This window comes from Podarcis filfolensis (assembly GCF_964270895.1).
Source record: "Podarcis filfolensis genome assembly, chromosome: 10".
NCBI classification, from domain to species: domain Eukaryota; kingdom Metazoa; phylum Chordata; class Lepidosauria; order Squamata; family Lacertidae; genus Podarcis; species Podarcis filfolensis.
This window is the reverse complement of record NC_139612.1, coordinates 47423168-47440396: the sequence shown is the minus strand read 5'-3', so window position 1 is coordinate 47440396 and position 17229 is coordinate 47423168. Positions and strand designations below refer to the sequence as shown.

Here is a 17229-nt window from a genome sequence, read left to right as displayed (position 1 = left end):
GCGTGTCTAACACCCTCTGCAAGCTGGAGAATCCCAGCCCACAGCTATGGCTTTCACACTCATTGATGTTCAGCTGAATGTTTCCTTAGCCACCTCTAGCAAGCCTTTCTTCACCATCTTCTGCACTGATCTAATAAGCATGTGATTCTGTATGAACTTACTTCATCTCACAAGTTTCAAAGGCAAACGTGCTTCTCCCAAGCCAGAAAGAGACTTCCCACCTCAACCAAACAATCTCTTCCCTTTATTGGTCTCTCTGTATCATTGATTTTGTCCTTGATCCTGATTCCCAAACGTCCCATCAGCTGTAGCCTTCAAATCTATGCAATGCTGCTCTCTTCTGCGGCTGCCAGGATGAGATCCTCCTGCATGCTGGGCATTAATCTTGCATCACAAAACTAAATACATAATGCAAATTCTGTTAAAAGTAATAGGACAATCCCAGGTATATGCAAGTATTACAACCAGGAAGAAACCCAACCGGGCTCAAATTTATGGGAAGCATATCATGGGAGTTTTGAGAATATACATATTTAGCACATTCCACATTCCATTTACATGGACCTAGTGCGGCTTTTTTCAACTGTTAATTATTAAAGGTTTTTTTTCCTGAAGTGGTTTTCTAGAAGCATTTACCCGAAATGTGAAAAATCTTATGCCAGAAGCTTCTCCCCCATCCCAAACTACTTGAGAAGCACAGCCAATCCGGGTTTTGCCAAATAGTTTTTAAGTTCACCACAGGACTAGTGCATATATCCATAAAATTGTGGGCTGGAAAGTTACTTTTTTCCAAGAAAATGGAAAAGTAGGATTCCAAGATTACACAGACCATATAAAAATCCCACATGAGCTCTAGGTCTACCTCAACTTAGATGCCCTGTGCTGAGGAAAGGCAGTGTTTAGGTCAGTGTTTCCCAAACTTGGGTTTTTGAACTACAATTCCCATCATCCTTGATCACTGGTCTTGCTAGCTAGGGATGGTGGGAGTTGCAGACCAAAAACAGGTTGGGACCCAAGTTTGGGAAACACTGATTTAGGTGAAATTCCATCATCTTCTCTCTCTTTTTTTTTTCTTCTCTTTTTTTGTCGCTGAGTAGGGTGGTCAGAGCCTGATCAAACTGCGGGAGACAGTGGAAGACAGAAGTGCCTGGCGTGCTCTGGTCCATAGGGTCACGAAGAGTCGGACACGACTAAACGACTAAACAACAGGGTGTCAGAGGACCAGGAGTCCTCTGTTCATCAGGTGATGGAGATGAGGACTGTGAACCTGAAGGGGAAGGCACAGAGGGTGAGCTGCACCTGCACCTGCACCTGGACCTGCTCCTAATCCTAATCCTATCTAAGGGCTCAGTTTCAGCTTGCTCCTTGCTGGAGCAACCTCAGAGCCCTCTGTCCCCCAGAGCACTCCCCGTGCCTTGCATCCAGCCTTAAACCTGCCTTACCTTTTCTTACGCCCCACCTGAGCTTTGCCTCCCCCCCCCCACAGGATTTAGACAGGTTCAGTCTCACGTTCAGGGCTTCCCAACTTACGGAGTAAAACTTAACAAAAAGGGCACGGGGGAAAGCTAAGTTGAAAGGGCAGGAACATATTGGTTTTCCAGGGCCATATTGACATAAAACTAGAATCGTATCACAGGAAAAGCAGGGCACTGGGAAAAGCCGATTAAAGTTAGAACTTTGCACCTGCTGGGGAAATGCCAGAGAGAGACAAAAGCTCAGCTGGAACTGCAAGAGCTGGCAATGTTCTCAATCTACTTACTCAAGGGCCTGGCTCTGCATGCCTTTGTAACTGTGTAAAGGTAAAGGTAAAGGGACCCCTGACCATTAGGTCCAGTCGTGACCGACTCTGGGGTTGTGGCGCTCATCTCGCTTTATTGGCCAAGGCAGACAGCGTACAGTTTCCGGGTCATGTGGCCAGCATGACTAAGCCGCTGCTGGCGAACCAGAGCAGCACACAGAAACGCCGTTTACCTTCCCACCGGAGCAGTACCTATTTATCTACTTGCACTTTGACATGCTTTCGAACTGCTAGGTGGACAGGAGCTGGGACTGAGCAACGGGAGCTCACCCCGTCGCGGGATTCGAACCGCCGACCTTCTGATCGGCAAGTCCTAGGCTCTGTGGCTTAACCCACAACGCCACCCGCGTCCCACAGACTGTGTAGGGATGGCTAAAGTGACCTTACATCCATAGCCACTTTGGTGCAGAATTGTTTTGCCTGCTCACTTGCTTTCACACACCAAACTACTGGTCTAGCCTCAAGTCAACTGAACCAGGCAGCAAGATGCCACTAAAAGCGCAATGAGAGCTGTCAACAACATACTGTATAACAACACTGTATACCAGTCACTTCAGCAAGCAGCAATAATCCACTGTAGACTCAAATTTCAACCCGAGTGAACTCCATGACAGAGAGGCTGCAGACTGGGGGTGGCCAACCTGTGGCAGGGGAAGGGTATGTGGCTGTTGTGCCCAGGAGGTCATGAAGTTTGAGTGTGTCCTGGCTATGGCACAGAATCAGGCTAACACTTAAGCCTGCCTCTCAGATGGCCTTTCGGTTTGACTTGGAGAATGCTTGCCAAAGGAGTGTGGCTGCCGGCTCTGGAGAACTCCAGTTATAAATTGCTAGTGAATTTATATTCAGCAATTGGCCCTTGCCTGATCTGTTTCCCTTGCTTCTTAAATGTTTGACCCACCCCTTAACTGGTTGTGAGAGCTCTCTCCAATTTGCAATTTGGGCATGAATTTATCCAAGTATATCCTAGCAGATATGTTATGTAACAGTTATGGCAGTGTCTCAGATAAAATATTGGAACTCCATTGCACTTGACATTTGTATAAACCCCAAAAGGTCAAGCAGTTGTGTGATCCATGCAAGAATAAGTAGTAAGCAGAGCTATATAAATAGGACGCCTTCTTGTCAAAGCCCAATATTCTGTGTTTAAAATAAAAAGCAAAAGAGCATATTGGGCCACGGGGGAAGATCAAAATCAACAGTAGGGCAATACGTTTTAGGACCATCTAAAGTGTCAGAAATCAGTGACATGTCAGGCAGAATGTTAAACAAAACAGGAGAGCTATTTAGCTGTTCCCCAATCTGCAGTTTGCAACAGGAAGGGCTTTTTTAGACCGTGTCCAGGACTATTTGGACAAACCTGGAGGACCACAACATGGATGCCTGGGACTGATGTACTGTACATTGCTTTGAGTGCCTTCTGGTGAAAACAAAGATCAGAAGATACATTAAAGTAAGAACAGTGCCTGTGGCACTTTGGTGACAGTCAACCTGCACTGCAATTCTGAAGAATGGAATCAAGAGGAGCAGCCACCAACAACCAGTCCAACAGACCATTCCCAGTCCCCACTTCTTTCCAAAAGTATCTGTCGCCACCAAAACCTTTCAGCTCTCCTAATATACTTCAGCCCTGCTCCAGTGTGCAGGAGCTGATCCAGGCATAGGCAAACTCGGCCCTCCAGATGTTTGGGGACTACAACTCCCCTCATCCCAAACCACTGGTCCTGTTAGCTAGGGATGATGGGAGTTGTAGTCCCAAAACATCTGGAGGGCTGAGTTTGCCTATGCCTGAGCTAATCCCTGTGAAATCCTCATCCCTACCCACTGAACCCGCTGTCCCAGCACTAAATTTTCTCTGGCAGGACAAATCCTTCTCTAACCTCCTCTGCCTCCTTGACTTTACAATCCCATTGTCAGACTATTAGCATTTCTGAGCTAATCTCCTGTTATTATCGAAGCCCATGGGCCATCTGTACCTGAGGGAAGCCAGGCCTCCAGCTCTTGCAGTTCCAAGTTCTATGGCAGCAGTTTCTAACATTATCTCCTCAGCCCTCCACATTTTAATGCTAGCATTGTTTATTTCTATGAGGGCTAAAGCCTTTGCTTTTCTGTTTTGGGAGGGAAGGTGCAAAGCAAAATTTCCAGACTGCCAAATTCTTACCAGGTGCCAGGTTCCATTTCATGGGTGCACGGGATGCCTAGCACTTCTAAGGAGTTCGTCGTTCATCTTAACACCCAGTGCTAAACTGTCTGCAAGTAGGAAAGCCATCGCCTTATAACAAAACCTTAAAGAGAATTGCACCACTTCAAATATTCTCCTGCTCTCCCAGTCCTCTCCCACTGAGAACGCTAAACTGAAAAGGCTGGAGTTGTGGCCCCAAGGGCATGAGAATCTGCTGTGCAGGTACAGCCCTAGAGAATTTCTACCATTGTGAAAATAAAACGAAAAACATCCCAGGTCATCACACATTGCCAATCCTTAGCCAAGAGCCTGTTTGATTCTCCTTCCACGCTAGACTACCCTTGACTTCACCATCTCACACCCCCAGGGTGCCGTGCTATAGAGAACTGCTTTCCCGTGAGCCACAGTCAAAATTCCTCCCTGGCCCTTTTGTTACATCCTGTTCTTCTAAGTTATATATATATACCACTGAGCACCACCTGAAATAATTCTCCCTCCTTAGTGTTTTACACCTTTCAAATACTAGTAGGCCGTTATCATGTCATCGTTTAGCCAAGCTATACATATTTAGCTCTTTTAATCTTCCCTCATAAATCAATCTCTGCAGCCCCTTAATCATTCCTGTTGCTCTTCTCTGAATTCCTTCCAATTTGTCAACATCTCTGCGCTTGCAGGGCGCCCAGAGTCGAATACAATTTTCTGAGCCTAGTCTCACCAGAACAGTATACAGAGGAACTATTACCTCCAGGCACCAGACAGAATGTCTCTGGATATTGTCATACAGAGACACCTCATTACATACATTTGACACTGGGGAATAGAACTGAAGAGCGCTTCCCCTCCCCTCATCTTCAAGCAGAGGCCCTTATCCTAGGAGCGACAGTATCTCTCCTGCTGTCTCTGACAGGAAAGGCAGGTGTCAGACAGAGACAAGGCTAACCTAGACCAATAATGGGCTACATAATCCAGGTGTGCAACATGCAAAGACAAAAATACACTCTCTAAAACAGAATTAAGAATTACTTAGCATTATTCAGGCATTCCAACACCACATGTGGGGAGGAGGAATACTCTGGAGTTATGTTGCCCCCTCCAGCATCCTCATCCATGTGAGATGCCCCAGCCTTCTGAAACTCAGCATGTACAGTGTGATGGTGCTGCACGACAACAAAAAAGCACAGTTTCATTAATTGCAGCCATAATTAATGAGGCTAGTGGGTGGATTTGCCTCAGTGAAACACCAAAGGCATTAGGCAATTTGTCTAAGGAGGTAGAAACGACATGTACTGATTCCTGGGTCCATGAAAATATCTGCTTTGCTTATGTCTGCGCACATAAGGAACTATAGAAGGGCCCATTATTATAGCCATGGTAAGAAAGGCCATGACTTGTCCTCCACACAAGTTGCCACCAACACAGGCACAATCAGATCAATAACAATCACAAGAGTTCAGGTTTTCAATTCATTCTTCAGTCATATTTTCCTATATGAAACATTACAATTTAAAATGCGCACACAGGGCCAGCCCAAGACATTTTGTTGCCTGAGGAGAAGGACAAGATGGTGCCGACTCACATCCCACATACAGGAGACAACTGGACTGTGGGAACTGATCTTACTTCAACCAACTGCACCTGAGCTAGTTAGGAGGCTCAGGGCAAGCCATGTGGCATACACAGCTGTCTCCTCCAACAAAGGGGAACAACTGGGATGGGGTTCAGAAGGAATAGCTGCTGCCACTGTGCCCCAGCATCTGCTGCCTGCAGTGGCTGCTTCACTCCACCTAACGACAGAGCAGGCCTAGCACCCACAGTGCAATAGCAAACTGGAGTTAGCATCTGATTTCAGAGATCTGATGTCTACTGCTGAGATGCTATGGACAACCTGCCTAGTCACCTGTGGCCTGCAGAAACTTGTCTACAAATTACCATACAAGTCTCCATGACTTTTTATTTGGAAAAGTAAATATTCCATCTTGAATCTTGAAATAGGGAATGAAAGAAATGCAACCAAACAGACATGGCAAAACAGAACAATATCATAATTAACTTATAATTTAAATCTTCAGGTTCATCCTGTGCCGACCTAGCCATGAACCCCATAAACCAACCCAAAACAGCCCGTCTTACAGTGCTTTCAAAAGATTCTCAGGCTTTGGTGACTCAGTTGTGAGACCCGGTGCCATAATGGGACATCAACTGTCTGAGAAGCCTCTCTTTGTGCCCTTATCTAAATCAGATGCATAGACGGTATTAAGATAAGAACTTAAGATGCACCCTGCTGAATCAGACCAGAAGCCCATCTTGCTCTCACAGTGGCCAACCAGATTAACAAGGTGATGGATCTTAATAGAGCACAAAGCAGAAGGTGATCTCTAAAACGTATGCTGGGTCTAAGACTACATTTCTATATTACATGGAAAAGCAAGAATAATGTTTCCATGCCATTCCAGGTGATCTCTATGTCATCCGCCCACATGGTCTAATGTGGCTATTTGGTGTCCTGTCATTGCCCAATGGAAGCAGCCACTGAAATAGAGGTGGCAAGAATGATGGCATCCAGATTACATGCCAACAGGACCCAAGATGCTTAGCAAATGATGGGTTAAAGTCAGTGCATTTCTCAATATGTACCTGGAAAAGAACAGGCAGCCAATGCAAACTGGGAGCATGGCTGCTAACAGGAACACATTGCTGGAAGCAGTTTCCTTGAGGGATTGCCTTATGTGCCCATTCGACTTCTTCAATCCACAGAACTGGTACTGTTACATGTGCCACATAATACTTGTTCCACAGTTATAAGAACATGGAATCTTTAAAAAAGTACCTCCTCTTGAGATCATAGGCTTGGAGAACCTCTACCAATCAGAAAGGTTAGATAGACCTACTCTCTAACCCATGAGTATGGGCTGTACCCAATTCTAGCCATACTCAGAGCATGCCCACTGAAATTAATTTGAGTTCATTCATTTCCATGTCAAACATGGTTTGATAGAACCCTTATAAGCTCAACAGTTCCCTCTCCTGAGCAGCAGCCTTCTGTGAATCACCGAATTCTGTCAACATGCAAATAATACGGTGTCCTGACATCACCATCAGAAAATTCGCTTCTTGATATTCTCTCCCTAGATACGCAAGTGGCCCTCATTTGTATAATGCATTCTGCACAGCAAAAACATTAAGGCCTCTTTGCTTAGGGAAGATCCCTGTGAAGGAGCCAAATTATTATTCCCATTTTTACAGGCAGAAATGGAGACATGGCAACCTGGTAGAGAAACAGCTTGTACTCTGGCCACACAAAGAGCGCAGGAAGCAGAAACAGGAATTCATAACAGGTCTCCTGAGCACCTGACTCCAAAGTCTTCATTGAAAACGTTGTGGGTTTAAGAAAAAAAATTAAATCTGTAACAGTTTTCATAACAAAACAAATAAAACCACCATGAAATCAAAGCATATACAGTTCCCTGTAGCAACACAGCACAGCAACAATAAATTAGTGCTTTGGCCTCCAAATTCCCTGGAAAGTTTTTCAGAGGTCTGGACAGAAGTGCACTATGATGACCCTGAGGCTCCACAAAGAGTCCGCATGCAGATACTTCACTGGGAAGCAGATTCCTTGGGGTCCATCAAAATTTGGCTGGGTTTGATAGCCGATCATTGCTTCTAGAAGCCACAAGGGCTTGGCTTTCAGGCTTCTTTCTTCACAGTGGCAAAGTAAGGGCAACCTATTGAACTGGCTGCTGCCTGGCGAAGGGGAGAGGTTTACAAGAAGTTGCAAGCGGGCGTTGCCTTCCTTCTAGTGCTCCAAATGTAAAGGCTACAGAGTGATCTTGGCCTCCGGGCATTTCCTGAAAGCCTTCTTACTAGCTACTGCTAATATATATTGCTATAAGCAGACATTTTACTCTAAATATACAGAACGTACATCTACTATGAATGTACAACTCTCATTGTATTTACTAAGTAGAAAAAAAATATTTTTTTAAAAAAAGCGAGAGAGAGAGAGAGAAAAGAAAGATTCGTATTTCTTCCCACACCCGATTCATGAAATACTGTGATATTTTATGTTAGCTCCTATTTTTAGAATGATGCCAGAGGCACATTTGGGTTAAAATTGGTAGAAGTCATAAGGTAGGGCCAGAAGATTCCATGATGATTCTGCCAACCTTCTCCCCTAATTCAAGGAGGGCTCCTTTCCAACCTTGACCAACGATGTTGCTTCCCTCCCAACACAAGGCACCATTTTGAAAAGACACTCTCTGTCTCTCTGCATAACTGGTAGGATTAGTTAGTCCTGCGACAAAGAATACTGAAAGTGTTCCCTACTAGCCAAAATTAAAATCCTGTTCCAATCAGTGATCTGGCAACTGCATTTATGAAATCTTTTGCATTCCAAATTCTGCAAGAAAGAATGAAGTTTGTATTAACCATCTACATTCAACTGGGATATAGCACACCATGGCAAATGTCTCTTTTGTGGCTTTTGCAATGATGGACCAATTCTGTGCATACTGGTAGATCCTCACGATGACCTAAGCACAGGAAAATGCAATTGGGAGGCTGTACAGACTTTGACTGCAGCAGCTACAGGTTGAGACGCAGGCTGAGACCCTACCTGCCCACAGACTGTCTTGTCAGAGTGGTGCATGCTCTAGTTATCTCCTGCTTGGACTACTGCAATGCACTCTACATGGGGCTACCTTTGAAGGTAACCCAGAAACTACAAATAATCCAGAATGCGGCAGCTAGACTGGTGACTGGGAACAGCTGCCGAAACCATATAACACCAGTCCTGAAAGATCGTCATTGACTCCTAGTACGTTTCCAAGCACAATTCAAATGGTTGGTGCTGAGCTTTAAAGCCCTAAACGTTCTCGGCCCAGTATACCTGAAGGAGCATCTCCACTCCCATCATTCTGCCCAGACACTGAGATCCAGCGCTGAGGGCCTTCTGGCAGTTCCCTAGCTGCGAGAAGCCAAGTTACAGGGAACCAGGCAGAGGGTCTTCTCAGTAGTGGCGCCCGCCCTGTGGAACGTCCTCCCATCAGACGTCAAGGAAATTAACAACTACCTGACTTTTAGAAAACATCTGAAGGCAGCCTTGTTTAGGGAAGTTTTTAATGTTTGATTCTATTTTTAATATTCTGTTGGGAGCCGCTCAGAGTGGCTGGGGAAACCCAGCCAGATGGGTGGGGTATAAATATATTATTATTATTATTATTATTATTATTATTATTATTATTATTATTATTAGACAGCCATAAGAACAAGGCCTCCAAAAATCATCAGCCATCACCCTCCATGTCGATGCTTCAACACTTTTTCTTTTAGAAACAGGAACAAACAATCCAGAGAAAACTCTCTCACCACCTTAGTTCCTCCACTGAAAGAAATAAAGGACAAAGTTGTTCCCTGAAGCTTAACCACCTACCTATTTAGATTCTCATTTATTTGTGGAGGATTTTTAATGTGCAAACTGCTCCAAGCTTTGCCTTGTCTGTCTGCACCAAGGAGGAGAGATTATGCTTGCCTTAATGACAGATGGAACTCATGGCTGAAAGTTAGTGAATTGTCCAGAGACATAGTATAGATAGAGGGAAGGGCTCTGAACGCTGGTTTCCCAATCTAGGGGAGTGAGTTTAATTCTTCCCACAGAAAGACAGGTTTGTTCATACAGCCTTCTTTTCCATAACTAGGGAAAGGAGATGTGTTCACAACAGATATATACAACAATATTCATAATAATAATCAAAATAAAAGCACAGAACCACTCACTTCAATTACATTATTATTGTATCTTTGTTGTGATTACTGAACATACAGCACCCTGAAATGCAGAAGGATGAGGGGCAATGGGAAATTGCTTTAAATAAATCAATACTCCATCCCTCACAATGAATTATTGCTGCTCAAGAACAACTGTGTTGAAGGGAGAACACACTGGTGTCTGCCAATAGCCCCCAAATTCAGGGCCAGTAGAAAGCTGTCTTTCAGGAAGCTCATCGTGCCAAGGGGGGTACTAATCTGGTCGCTTCCATCAGCCATTGAAGAAGCAGCTGCTCCAGTGCTTGCTTTCCTCATCCCTCCTCATCCCTTTTTCCTTTTGCGCTGTGCTTATTAGATTGCATGTGTGCAGACAGGAGCTGCCTTATATTTTGATACATGGTAGTGCTTGGAGAACTGTACATGTTTCTCAAGCATTCCTTAGTAATAAACACTAGAGCATCCAACAATGCTATAACACAGCAGCAGTAAACAGCAACTCACAGTTCATCCATACAAGCAAAAAATATCATTTATCCAACAGAAGAATCACCACTAACTCCTCCAACATATTATGCATCATTGCATGAGTATCCTACTTAGTGCTAAGGTTTCACTGGTAAACGCCAACTCCAAGAAAGCCAAGACTTTCTGGTGACGTGACTTTTCTGGCTGAGAAACACCTTACTCAAGAAGAATGTACGTTTTATCTATTCCACTTCCATTTGTATTCAAATAACACCTGCTGATATGTGGCACATGATTTCTATCCATCCTCTGGCAACATTCACATTTATGCACCACAAGACTCAATGTTTTCTTTTCACCAAATGCACAGGGATTTTCAGTCAAACCATCCCTCAGGTGATTATCAGGGGTTCTGCAACAAAGAGATCCATTATGGCAGGTGAGCATCCCTGAAAGACATTCTAGGTCTTCCTTCCAAGGCATTAATGTAAGGAGATAAGAAGAGCCTTGCCGGATCAAGCCAGTGGCCTGTCTGTTCTCACAGTGGGCAACCAGATGCCTATGGGAAGCCCACAAGCAGGACCTGAACACAACCCTCTCACCTCCTGTGGTTCCCAACAACTACTATTCAGAAGCATACTAGGTCAGACTTTCAGGTAACATGGGGCAGCAATGAGGCCCCCAAATAGCCAGACCACATCAGGTTTGAGGTACCATCAGCAAAGTGTCCTCTGGTGCTGCAACAGTGTTCTGACGGAGGAACCATTCTATATATCCCACAGCGCCCCCAAAATACTAAGCATCACTCTGGGGGTTGTGTGAAATTAAAATGGTAGTTCCCAGAACCCCAGAGGGAGCAGCCATTTTAATTTCACACAATGCCCTAGGCTGCTGTTACATGCTGAGAGCTGCTCAGGGGTGCTGTTTGCTGACACCAGGCCTGCCCCCATATGAATGCAAGAAGATGATTTCCTCTAGAAGAAGATCCAAAGTCCTCTGCAACATGCTGGAGTTCTACAGCAGGCAAGCTGATGTGATGAGGGGGGGAAGAGGTTCCTTGAAGGCAAAAGTCTGAAAACCGCCATCAATTCCATAGGGCTTTCAAGTATGAATGGCAAACAAGAGCTAAAGATTTGGCTTGGAAGTGAAGAACCCAACTACAGATCCTTGGTCTGCTGTGAAGCTTGCTGGATAGCCATGAGCGAGACACTCAAAGGCTGGCTGTGGTCCCCAGAAGAAAGGAAGGCACAAACTTCAAATGTTAACACAAGCTACCTTGAGTTAACATGCCAGCGCTTGCCAAGGTACCTAAATGCTTCTACCATTGCAATGCAACTATTATTGCAATGAGAAACACATAACTCTGGATTTGTTAGCTACCATGAACTGGAACATGCCTTACACCAGCTCACACTGTTCTCCATCTAGCCCAGTATAACTCTGACTAGCAGTGACACTCCAGGGTCTCAGACAGAGGTCTTTCCCAACAACCTGCTGGCTGGTTCTCAGAAGTGAAGATGCCCCGGACTGAGCAAGGAGCAAATGGCACCACCTTTCCTGGTACAGTTGCTGCCTTTAGTTTCCAAGCTCTCCACAAGCTAGCAAATTCTTTTCCAAAGAGTGGCTCTCTTTTGCAAAGGAGTAGTGGAGCTACTAGTGATGATGACTCTACTTCTTCTGGAGTCAGAGGTAGCCTGCCTCTGAATTCCAGCTACCAACAGGGGTGCACTTAGAGGCCAGCCAGGTTGGCCTCCACCGAGGGTGCAGGCTCAGGAACTGCAAAAACTGCACCTCTCCACACTGATGCATCTCCTTGCCAAGGGTGTAAGGAAGCCTAGGTACATCTCTGACTACCAAAGAAGAGAGTAGGAAAGAGAACTATTGCCTACCTATCCTGTCTGGGCTTCTTCTAGGCACCTGGTTGGCCATTGTTGTAAACAGAGATGCTGAGCCAGATTAGCCTTTGCTGTGATCTAGCAGGGTTCTTATGTTCTTATGAAATAGCCGCATATAATTTCCATAGTAAATCTACCCTGGCATAGCCCCTAGAAGGTTCTGACAGGTCTCAGCATGCAACTCTGCAACTCTTCAGTGGTTTTATTATAGTTGCCACCACCAAGTTCTGTCTGTTTTTATTATTTATTCGCCTGTATCTTAAGAACTCCTTCTCCATTTTAATCTATACTGTAAGAGGTGATTATTGCTCTCATTTTACAGTAGGGGATCAGAAGCTGAGAGGGAAATATCTTCTGTTTCCCAACACGACCATGGCAGAACTGATGATTGAATCCAGATCTTCTAGACCCCTAACATTCACTCCAGCGGACAGTGACTCTAAATTTGCTAAATACATTCTGATGCAGCCAACTCTGATGCACCTATTAATTTTTTCCCAGGCTACTTTCACTCATGCTGCAATATTATATGAAAGCAAATCCTGAAGGGGTGACTTACTTCCAAAGAAACATGTTTGGAATTGAGATGAATGTAGCACAGCTATTAATTGAAAAGTTGTTTTAATGAATGTTCAAATGTTGGTGAATATTAGCATTCACGTGTGTATGCTGACAATCCCACATTAACTTTTGAATTCCTCAAAATAAATGTATGTATTTACACTACTTGTCAGACAGACACAAGTGGTTGCTGGCATTCATATCTAGGCGACAGTCAACATTCACCAGCAAATCCCAAAATGTTTTGACTTTGAGGGGGAAATATTTGTCTGGGATCATCAACATTTGCATGCCAATGTTTACCCAGTTTCAGACGTTCTGTTTAGAAAGCCAATCATATTTTTAGTGAACTGGCGCAAAACTATGTTGTCCTTAATTGGATCCACTGATTTTTTGTTAACAAGCTCATGTTATTTAGCTTCAAGTAAAACAACAGAAGACAGAGTTCTGGAAGAAGGACTATCTCTCAGTGGTAGAGCATCTCCTTTGCATGCAGAAGGTCTCAGGTCCAACCCCCAGTATTTCCAAGTACCGCTAAGAAGGATTTGTGCATGAAATTGTGGCTGGCCACTGCTAGTCAATGTAGACAAGACTGAGCTAGATGGACCCAGTATAAGGCTTGCTATGTTTGTCCCCCCCCCAAAAAAAAACTATACATCAACAGGACACTATTACTGGACCCCTTCCTTTGACTTTCAGTCCTATGAGATTTCCCATGTTTCTGATGCTGCTTCTCTTAAGCAAGCCAAGACAATGGGGATCGCTGCAGCCTGCTCTTTCTTTCTTTTCTCAGTTCCTATCGTATCTCCATCGCAACCTCTATCTCCTGCAGCTTCATCACCTGGCCTTCCTGCTATATGAACTGCTAGTCGGAAGCATAGAGAGATGGGGGGGGGGCTCCATTTAAATAATGCATGTTCCATGCAAATGAAGCTTTGCTTGAAAATGCTAGTCGTGCTGTTGAGCTGCACTTTTCCTGGACTCACCAGGAGGGGCCGTTCATTGGAGATCTCGACAGTACGAGTGCTGGAATACGGTGCCGCGGTGGGAGCATAATGCTCGGGCAAACAGGGCATCCCAACTCCCATCCACTCCTTTTGTCTTCTGGTGCATATCAAAGTGTTTGGCTAACGTAACCCATTGCAGTTGGGGCTTACCATATCTGGAGCAATGGCTTCTCAGCCCTGCACAGTTATAAACAGATATACATGCCTTCACACACAAAAATCATAGCATGCACTATCATCTCTGTCTCTGATCAAATCCTACCTGCCTAATTAAAAATCTATTGGGTGGAAGAACTGCATTCTCATTCTTCATATAGGAGCCTACAAATGTGGCTCTATTAAAGGATTCCCTTTAACATACACCTGTGCAAACCTACATACGTAGAAGGCACCATTCCTTAACTACCGGAATATTTGACATGCATCCATGTGCCCTGCATATATGCCAAAATCAGCACTTTCACATACATGTATGAAAGCATGCATGTGCATGGGCACATGGAAGTGTACACACAGCAGGTCCTCAGAATATTAGCGGCTGCCGTCTTTTTGATTTACGCTGCTCTCTGGCTCAAAGACTAAGGCTCTGTCTTACTAACTAGCAGCAGTAAGCTTTGCTCTGTACACCCGAGGGTGAGGATGTGATTCAACTGTCCACCTGCTTCTCCTGATTTAGTTCTTTTCGGGGTTCCCATGCCCCCAAGCAGGATGCTGCTTCAGTATGAAATCCACAGAGCCACCTGTTTCCACCGAACGGAAAGAGAAGACACACAAACAGCACACATGCACGGACAGCCCACTCACAAGTTGAACATGCGTGCAAGTCTCCTGTGCAATGCCCACACAAAGGTTCTCCTGTGCGAATGGACAAATCTTATTCAGCCTACACAGATGCATCAGCCCTAATCTCTTCGATGCAAGGCACATAAGCACAGAGAAAGAGGGAGGGGGGGAGGTTCTTCTGCACCCAGCCAAGCCAATCCACCAGCCCTTTTCCCACAACCAGGAGCAGACTCGCTTCCACCTACATCCCCCAAAACTCAAAGCCCACGCACCTCCCTGCCAGTCTCTGCAAAGAGCCCCTGCCAAAAGTTTACTATGATGACAGAGAAGCGGAGGGAGAAGGATGCAGGGATGGGATTCTCCTCCTGTTGCCTCCGCCTGGCCGATGCCGCCGCCACCACCATGGTTGCAAATGAAAAAATTGAAACCTACCCCTCCCTCCTGCTGCTAATGCTCTTGCAGGGGCCGGAATAAGATATCCAGCCAAGCACAGCTGCACACAGCAGGCTTAAGATCTATTCAGAACTCGAAGCTGGGGAAATGGAGCGGGGGGGGCGGAGGAGAGAGAAACATCCAAGGCAAATCCATCATTCACATCGGTATTTTTTCTCCCAACCCCTGATCTTCCTTCACCTGTAGTCCCCCCACCCCATCCATCCACACTCCTACACATGCACCTCATTTCCCTTCTCCAGTTTAAGCCCTAAAGAATGGAGAGGAGGCAGGGGAAAAGGGAGAGGGAGGGGGAGCTAGCTGGGGGGGGGAATGCTTTATTAAAATGCAACACAAAAGCAACCAGCTAGAATGGAGACCGCGCACACCCCGCATCATTGTGGCTGCCGCTTGGAGAGGGGTGGCCCCCAAAACGCACATACCTGCTCCTTTGCAAGCGATGCTGCTCCAAGTTCAGGGTTTGCATCCCAACGAGAGATCGAGCAGGAGGAGGAGGAGGAGGAGGAGGAGGAGGAGCAGGCAGCTGAGGACCACTCTTCATTCAAATTCCCAGCGATTGCTGATGGGAGGGCTGGAACTGAACGAGAAAGAGAGAAGGAGGGAGAGGGGTGCTCTGGCTGTGTGTGTGTGTGCGCGCGCGCGCAGGGTGCGTGCGTGTGTGAGAGAGAGGGGGGAGAGAGAGAGGGAGGGAGGGCGCGTGCCTGGCCCGCACGCCCCTCCTCGGAAGCAGTTCTCGGCTCCGACCACCCTCTCCTCGCCAAAACCCACACCACCAAGAGACACCGGGGACCGGGAGCCGAGCGCAGCCGGGCAAGGCAGAGCCAGGCGGAGGCTGCCGGGCTTCGCGGCCGTCGCTACCGCAGCCGCATCACTAAGGAGGAGGAAAGGGCAGGCCAGAGGATTGCAACACCAAGGGATTAATTCCGGCCCCAGCCTCGGCCGTTGTCTTTTCTGTTTCCTTTCCAGAGTCCGGCGAGGGGCTGGTGCTCCCCCCAGGAACTTCCCCTCCAGTTGTGGCAGGTGGGTCCCGGGCAGCGCGCAGTCTCTGCCCCCACCCATCCATGTGCTGGAGGGTCAGACAAGCCCCCCTCCCCCGTTCACGTGGACACATCTGATGGGCTGACCCCACCCCGCCAGCAACAGCTGTTGGGAACAGCCTTCCGGGATGCAAGCGCAACAGCTGGTCGCTGTGGCCAGGAGGCACCCGCGCCACGAGTGGCAGGCCTCCTGGAAGATCCAGGGCTCCGTGCACAGGTTCAAGCCCCACCTTGGGCAAAGGATTCCAGCATTGCAGGGGATTGGACTAGATGACCCTTGGGACCCTTTCAAGCCTACAATTCTAGGGTTCGGATTCCAAGTCTAGCACAGGCATGCAAACCGCAGCTGCTGGGAAAGCTCTCTGCTATGCGCACGCTCCTCGCATATGCGAAGGTAACCGTTGCTGGGCAGGTACCCTCTTCCCTCCCATTAAAGAACAGCTGGGGAAAGAGGGCGAGGAGGGTGTGCGGGAGAGATGTGGTGGTTTCCCAGCTGTTCTGGCGGCAGCTGGAAAACTACCCCCATCCCTCCTGTGCAAACACGTGACACGGCCACCTACACACACACGCAGCAGCAGTAGCAACAGCTGTCTTTCTCCTGCACAAATGCAACAGCTGAGTGTGACCATGCAATGGTGAATCGGAGGGCCGAGCTGCAACGGCAGCTGGAAAACGACCCATAGCTGGCTCCCTGCTTGTGCAGGCATGAAACAGCTGTTCAGCATCCTTCACCCCAGATGCTGGACGGGTACCGTCCTCACCCACACACAGAAAACAGTTCCTTCCCCATCTCTCCTATGTGCATGAAACAGCTGCTGGCAAACACCTGCACCCTCATCCCTCACACACGCAAGAGGATCCATACCTTGCCTGTACACATAGAGGCACACAGCAGCTCCTTGAAAGCCCCTCTCGCATGCAAATAGACAAAAGCATTTTGGTGAGCAGGGGGAGCTAGTCTTTGAGTATCACAGAAATCTACCACCAGCAGAAGCCTGCCTAAACCACCTACATTTTAAACACATAAGCAACAGGGGCTGGGGAATGTATTTCATATGCATATGCATATGCAGCAGCTAGGAGCCCACTATTAGCATCCTTCTCACACCCAGTGGCAGCCAGAGTCCCATAACCCTTTCTACCCCTGCTGCTGACTAGGAAGCATCCTAGACATAAGTAGGCAGGCCTCTGGTACCCGCACTTTTGCATTCTCAGAAACAGCGGAGGCTGGTCTACTGGGGAATAACCTTTCAACTGAAAATAGCAAACATTGTCTTTGTTTATA

The 17229-nt window shown here is 46.6% G+C and overlaps 1 protein-coding gene across 3 annotated transcripts in view; it reads right to left on the bottom strand.

Moving 5' to 3' along the window:
* ELFN2 (extracellular leucine rich repeat and fibronectin type III domain containing 2) overlaps nt 1-15533 on the bottom strand; it is a 140314-nt gene extending 124781 nt beyond the window's left edge. Inside the window, exons 1-2 of one of the 3 annotated variants that reach the window (XM_083573928.1) lie at nt 15330-15533; nt 14887-14986 (exon numbers count right to left, since the gene is read on the bottom strand). The gene's annotated coding sequence lies outside the window, so the exon portion shown is untranslated. Of the gene's footprint in view, nt 1-14726; nt 14797-14886; nt 14987-15329 lie in introns of those variants that run through there. The other 2 variants (XM_083573927.1, XM_083573929.1) reach the window with 2 other exon arrangements.
* Between the last annotated feature and the right edge of the window lie 1696 nt (nt 15534-17229).